We start from the raw sequence: 7,089 nt of genomic DNA on the forward strand, positions 1-7,089 counted from the left end.
TATATATATATATATATATATATATATATATATATATATATATATATATATACATATATACACACAGACACACAGACACATATATGCACATGTCTTCTTGCTTCACCACCCTGTAATGAAATATTGTTTGTTACTAATTGTTTTCAATAATACATTATTTTATTATATAATATTTAATTTATTAATTAAAAACCCTTTCCATATTATAGAAAAAAAACTAAAACAAGAATCTATATAAAACAATATTATATCCTGCATTATTCCAGCCCATTATTAGAGATAGTAGCCACCTCTTATTTTGGTTTTCTTTCATTATTAGTGCTCAGAAAATTAAATATATCTACATATTTAGTCAAAATCAGTTACATTATTTTATCTTATTCATAGCATAAATGTTCTCAAAGATTACTAAAAAGAAATTGAATTAGACTACAGCAAATTGTCAAACTTTACCTTGTATCTGTTTCCACCGAGTTTGTTTGGGGCGTTCTTCAACATATCAGCAATACTTGTCTCAACATCTCTTTCAGTTGCATTAGTGTGGGTGTTGATACAGGCTTCTGGAAATTTATAAGAATTAATTAATATATATAATTATAATTCACTTTGCCATTCCCCATTCCACAGTCCTCTCGTCCTTCCCACTTCCCCGTCCCCACATTCTCCCCACTATTCCCACTTCCCTGTCCCATCGTCCTCCTTACCATTTTCCCCTCCCCTGTCCCTTCTTCCTCCCCCTCCATCTCCCATTCACCTGTCCCTTTGTCCTCCCCAGCATTCCCCTGTCCCCACCATCCCCAACTCCCCAGTCCCCTCGTCCTCCCCACCATTACCCTCTCCTCTGTCCCCTCGTCTTCCCCACCATCCCCCCCTCTCGTCCTCCCCACCATTCCAAACTACCTCATCCGATGCATTCTATAATGGTCTGATGCTTCCATCAGTAAATTGGGAACATCAAATGATCTGATATTCCCATCACTGAAAAATAAGAACAGCTAAAAAAATGAAATGAAAAAAATAAACTATACTCATGAAATGAACAGTATGGTAAACAACACAGCTCAATTTCAATGCAATGTCACAATAACATTTAATAACAATAATAACAATAACATTTAAATATACTTTAAGATATAATCTAGAAGAAAATAAGAACATTGAAACGGTTCATGAACTCGATTTCAATAAAGGACACTATGGGGAACTTTGAAAAACAGTTAATGAGTATAATTAGACAGACTTGTTGCTAGGCAGAGGAGTAAATACTGAGATATATGGCAAATTTTGCAAAATATACGGCACACAAACATTCATACCCAAACAAAGCCAAATGCTAGGTAAGAACAAAGCAGTTGGCCCGTAGGGGAAAGGAGATACCCACAAGACTGGAATACAAGTCATTAACAATCACACAAGTACTACACCACACAACAACCGCACTACTACCAGAACTGGACGAATCACTACCAAAACAACACACCCAAAATGGAAATGGAAATAACCAATCACAGGTCAGAGAACTACTGAGATTCTGTGACAAATTCTCGCTCAATCAGCAGATAACAAAACGGACTAGGAACGAGAACACACTCGACCTCATATTCCCGAACAATGATGAGCTAATCAGAGACATTACTGTCTCAGACACTAACAAACTAACATCAATAACGGTAGTAGGCCCAAGAGAAACAACAAGCGAGAAGGGCTATTCAATATATTCAATTTTAATAATAAAAGGATAGACTGGGAGAAAAAAAACAGGGAACTTACAAACATTCACTGGGAAAATGTTCTAGGTAATAAAAATCCTACACAAGGAGAAGCAAAAACCACTGGATTGTATTGGACCTATTCGTACTAGTGAAGGTTCATATACTGAGGATGACAAAGAAATTAGTGAAATCCTAAAAAAGCAGTATGAGGACATGTTTAGCACTCCGATACAAAGCATGAAAGTGGAGGATCCGGACAACTTCTTTATGGGTGATATCCAAACCCCTGTAAATATAACTGATATCAACACGAGTGTGAAAGATTTTGAAAGAGAAATTGACAATGTGCCAATGCATTCAGCCCCGGGTCCAGACTCATGGAATTCAATATTTATAAATAAATGCAAAGTGCCAGTAGCACAGGCACTCAGTATAGTGTGAAGGAAGAGCTTGGACACGGGGGAGATACCAGAGGCTCTTAAAGCAGCAGACATAGCACCTCTACACAAGGGAGGTAGTAAAGCATTGGCAAAGAATTATAGACCAGTTGCACTAACATCCCACATAATAAAATTATTTGAGAGTGATCAGGAGTCAGGTTACTAGTTTTATAGAGACCAATGACCTCCACAATCCAGGCCAACATGGATTTAGAGCAGGAAGATATTGAAATACCTCTTACAGCTATCTCTCATGTCCTCTACTTGTACAGTACAGCTACTTGACCATTACGACAAAATCACTGAGATATGAGATAATGATGATACTAACCTCATCTACTCAGACTCCAACCCACTCATATTAAATAATGATGTAAACAATAAATTAAAAAAAAATCCACTTATTAATGTCAACCAACAAACTCACACTAAACATAGAAAGGACCTACAACATCTTACTTGGGAGCAAATCAACAAATGCAATTCATCTACAGTTACACAATGTTAACATCAGAAATAAAAAAGATGGTAAGTTCCTTGGTCTATACTTAGATCTGCCCAAAACGCTATGAGTGCTAGTTGCTTTACAAGAATGTATAACTTCAAGTCACTGTACTCTCCCCCAATGTACCTTCTTGTATATAAAGAAAAAATAAATAAATAAACAAACACATAATAAATCAATACTTACTAAATTTTGTCTATTATGTAGCAAAGAAGCAGGTCTACGGAAGGCTTTTCTGTTGAGTTCGAAGCCCAGATTACTCGTGGTCTCTGAAATAAGTTAAGATTATAAGTATAAAATTTATAAAACCAAATAATAAATCCGGTATTGCTCAATTTCAGATGCAGACGTACTGAATGATATATCAGACTGTCAGCATGGTATTCGATCTGGAAGGTCCAGTGTAACGAATTTACTCAGTTTCTATGATCGAGCCACAGAGATCTATAAAGAATTCTGATCAAGAAAGAGATCTAGGGGTGGGTTTAGATAGAAAACTATAACCTGAGGATCATATTAAGAACATTCTGCGAGGGGCCTATGCTACACTTTTTAACTTTAGAATTGCTTTTAAATACATAGGTCAAAAAGTTTTAAAAGTTTTAAAAGTTTTTTAAACCTCTCGTGTATCATGAGTGTGGAAAAGCTTCAGATGATGAATATTACCTAGTTCCTTCATCTGGAAAGAATGAAGACATATTGGTGCATTCGGATGATAAAAACTAACTACTGTAGTTCAATTGATCAACAGACTGTATATCATATGCAGACTGTATGTGGATCTGCAGGCCACTCCAAACAACAGCCTGGTGGACCAAGCTCCACCAGGCCTAAAGCACAAAGTGGTCCACTGGCACCGGCAACTTCAACCATAAATGTTCTCAAAGATTACTAAAAATGATTGAATTAGACTAGACTACAGTAAATTGGCAATCTTAACCGTGTATCTGTTTCCACCAATACAGTACATGCTTCAACATATCAGCAATACTTGATATGCAAATATATACACATATATCCATATACAGTATATACACATACATATATAATACAAAAATTATAAAATTTACTTACTTAATATTACATTGCAAATATTCCAGGTTTTGAAGACAATTTTCTTATTGCGCTCAACAAGGTAAGGCTTGCACCACAGATTCTGTCAGGGGTGGAAGCGTATAAGCATTGTGTAGAAAATATTTACCAAATAGTTTTAATTACATAAAACTACAAATAGTAATTATTGAATTATTACATTACGCTTATACTCATACATTCTGTTAAAGTGTCAAATTTCTACATTAGACTACCATATTACCTATATTATTGTTAATAATGTATTGACAGATGCAATATGCATTAAAATTCTAAAAATAAGTCATGCATTATATACAATTTGTGGAAAACTGTATGCTGAGAAAAGCTGGTGTGGGGGTTGTTACAAGAGTGAGTAATAATTCTTTATTTAAAAAATAAATAAGGAAGGACGATCTTACTGGATCCCATAGCCTCTCCGAGGCACAAACCAGGCTTGTACACAACCCTCCCCCTGCACCCGAGCTATGTCAACAGGTCGTTCTTTCTCTTTGCCCTTACATCATCACACACAGAGATCACAATAACGTGATGCATCAAATGAACAAATCCACAAGGGTCGTGACGAGGATTCGAACCTGCATCCGGGAGCATCCCAGACACTGCCTAAATCGACTGAGCTACAACAGTGTAAAAGGATCCAGGAAGTTCAGTAGAAGTTCGGTTTCAACCCTTTTACCCTGTTGTAGCTCAGTCGATTTAGGCAGTGGCTGGGATGCTCCCGGACGCAGGTTCGAATCCTCGTCACGGCCCTTGTGGATTTGTTCATTTGATGCATCACGTTATTGTGATCTCTGTGTGTGATGATGTAAGGGCGAAGAGAAAGAACGACCTGTTGACATAGCTTGGGTGCAGGGGGAGGGTTGTGTACAAGCCTGGTTTGTGCCTCGGAGAGGCTATGGGATCCAGTAAGATTGTCCTTCCTTTCCTCCCTAGAATCTGGATGTAGCAGGTGCTCAATTGTCAAAAGTGAAAAATTTGGTTTGTCTTCCGAATGCACCATATCGGCAAATTTTTTAATAATCTTTTAAAAATAGTAAATGCCACTATTTTTGCAAAATTATTACGAGATCTATTATTCTAATAAGGGTTTGATAAAATACAGTAGACTGCCTACTGGTTTTACCTGTAATAAGGTTTGATACAGATGATTATGGATATATTGAAATGCTCTTATTGTTAAGAAGCAATTTTTTAAAGAGTATTTTGTAATGAGCAGCTCTGAAAATCAGTTGATTACAGATAATGCTACATAATACACTTCATGTGTGTATATAATACAACAAGTGTAAACAATTTGTTCACTTTCAAAACTTGGGTAATTACATATGACAGTGTCAGACCACTGAGGAAGAATTGAAACAGGAATTTCCTCAAGTACTTTCATATTTCAGTAATACATCTTCAGAAGGAATTATTCCTCCTGAAGATGTATTATTTAAATATGAAAATACTTACAGAAATTCCAGTTGCAATTCTTCTTTCGCGGTCTGACACTCACATTTTTCACCACATGTTAATTTCCGTGATTTACACACAAATTTATATACATACAAATACATATACAAACATATATATGTATATATATATATATATATATATATATATATATATATATATATATATATATATATATATATATATATATATATATATATATATATATATATATATGTGTACATATATATATATATATATATATATATATATATATATATATATATATGCATATAAATAAAAAACAAGTAAATGTAAATAATTTTACCTTGCACCTAGATCCACCAAGCCTGTATGGCGCGCGTTTCAGTACTTCGGAAATCTAGAACTATCTAGAATCTCTAATCTGCAATGAAACAATACATATTATTGTAGATGAGCAGCAGGTCCTTGTCCAGGCACTAAACCTCATGAGTGTCCAGTTGTCAGAAAAAGATTCAGTCGCAATGCGTAAATAAAGTCTCATGAGTGTCCATTGTGTGGAAAAGGATTCAGTCAAGCTGACTACATAATCATATAAATTGAATATAAATATGTCTGCATATATATTTGAATATATAAATAAAGTTAACAATTGCTTGCTTAGTTAATTTATAAGTTATCATACAAGTTCATTTAATTGAATAATATCTAGTACTTAGTTAAGTGCTTAGACTACATTTAAAGTCATTTATTATACTTTTGCAATTTAATTTGTTTATAGTATAAGAACCTAATGGCTGTTAGTTATGGAGCTAGGTTAGACTATGTATGTTTAAATCTCTGATAAACAGAGCCAGTGTTCAGTCATATAACTGAATTTATCAAATCTTATCCTTGTATAATATACAAGCTGATGTGAGATCCCTGTCAACAGGTGGACTGGAACTTCTATCAACTAATCCATTCATCCCACCTGTCCCTTACAGCCCACAATATATCATTAGGAAAAGAGGAGCTAGGATTTACGACCCTAGCTAGAGATTCTTGGAATTAATTTGCAGACAGTAATTTTTTAATTTAGTTCAGTCCAAGTCTCCAGTAGTCTCCTCCTATATCAATCCCAGTAGGTTTTTCCCACAATTACAACCTCCACCATTACATATAACAACCACCACCATGTGAGAAATCTTTAAGGAATTCTGATAAAGAAAGAGATCTAGGGGTGGTTCTAAATAGAAAACTATCACCTGAGGACCACATAAAGAACATTGTGTGAGGAGCCTATGCCATGCATTCCAACTTCAGAATTGCTTTTAAATACATGGATGGTGAAATACTAAAGAAATTGTTCACCACTTTTGTTAGTCCAAAGCTAGAATATGCAGCAGTTGTGGGGTGCCCATATTGGGGTGCCATCACATTTAAACCAACCAAGCCCACAAATACGTCAACATGGACCAGCATTACACCGTCTAACATACTCTGTCAGATGTAACAACTAAATTTGTGAATTCAAGACCTAATCTATTGTATAACACAGTGTTAGTACAAGAAAAACATTACTTACATTCGAAGCCGTGTTTTAAAATGGCAGCGATCTTGTACTGACGCTCCACACTGTGTGTTCGTTTGCGTATGATGAACGTGTGACAATTTACTACAACAATTATTTAATTATTCTTATTCTTTATTTTACTATTTTTAGGATACATGAAATTTCAAATTTATTTGCACACAATAATATAATTTCATTGTCATAACCTTTATATATTACGGAAAATACGATGACATGAACGAAGTCAAAGTGAAGTTGAAGTCAAAGTCATTCGCTGAACGTATTAGTCATTTTTTTTCTCCCAAACGATAGGGGATAACAAATCCACAGAGAATATAAGTGTACAGTAAAGTCAATTTTATTCAG

The 7,089-nt window shown here is 34.9% G+C and overlaps 1 long non-coding RNA gene across 2 annotated transcripts; it reads right to left on the reverse strand.

Annotated features, from left to right (window-relative positions):
* Positions 1 to 451: 451 nt before the first annotated feature.
* Positions 452 to 6,760, reverse strand: LOC138371521 (uncharacterized). 2 transcript variants are annotated; one of them, XR_011230529.1, is made up of 3 exons: positions 6,736 to 6,760; positions 5,515 to 5,592; positions 452 to 560 (listed from the first exon to the last, which is right to left on the reverse strand). It is a non-coding gene; the product is annotated as an uncharacterized lncRNA (long non-coding RNA). The 2 variants fall into 2 exon arrangements; XR_011230530.1 differs by lacking the exons at positions 5,515 to 5,592; positions 6,736 to 6,760 and adding exons at positions 2,844 to 2,926; positions 3,732 to 3,817 and having other exon boundaries at positions 458 to 560.
* Positions 6,761 to 7,089: the final 329 nt, after the last annotated feature.

This window comes from Procambarus clarkii, chromosome 36, assembly GCF_040958095.1.
Source record: "Procambarus clarkii isolate CNS0578487 chromosome 36, FALCON_Pclarkii_2.0, whole genome shotgun sequence".
Classification (NCBI taxonomy): Eukaryota; Metazoa; Arthropoda; class Malacostraca; order Decapoda; family Cambaridae; genus Procambarus; species Procambarus clarkii.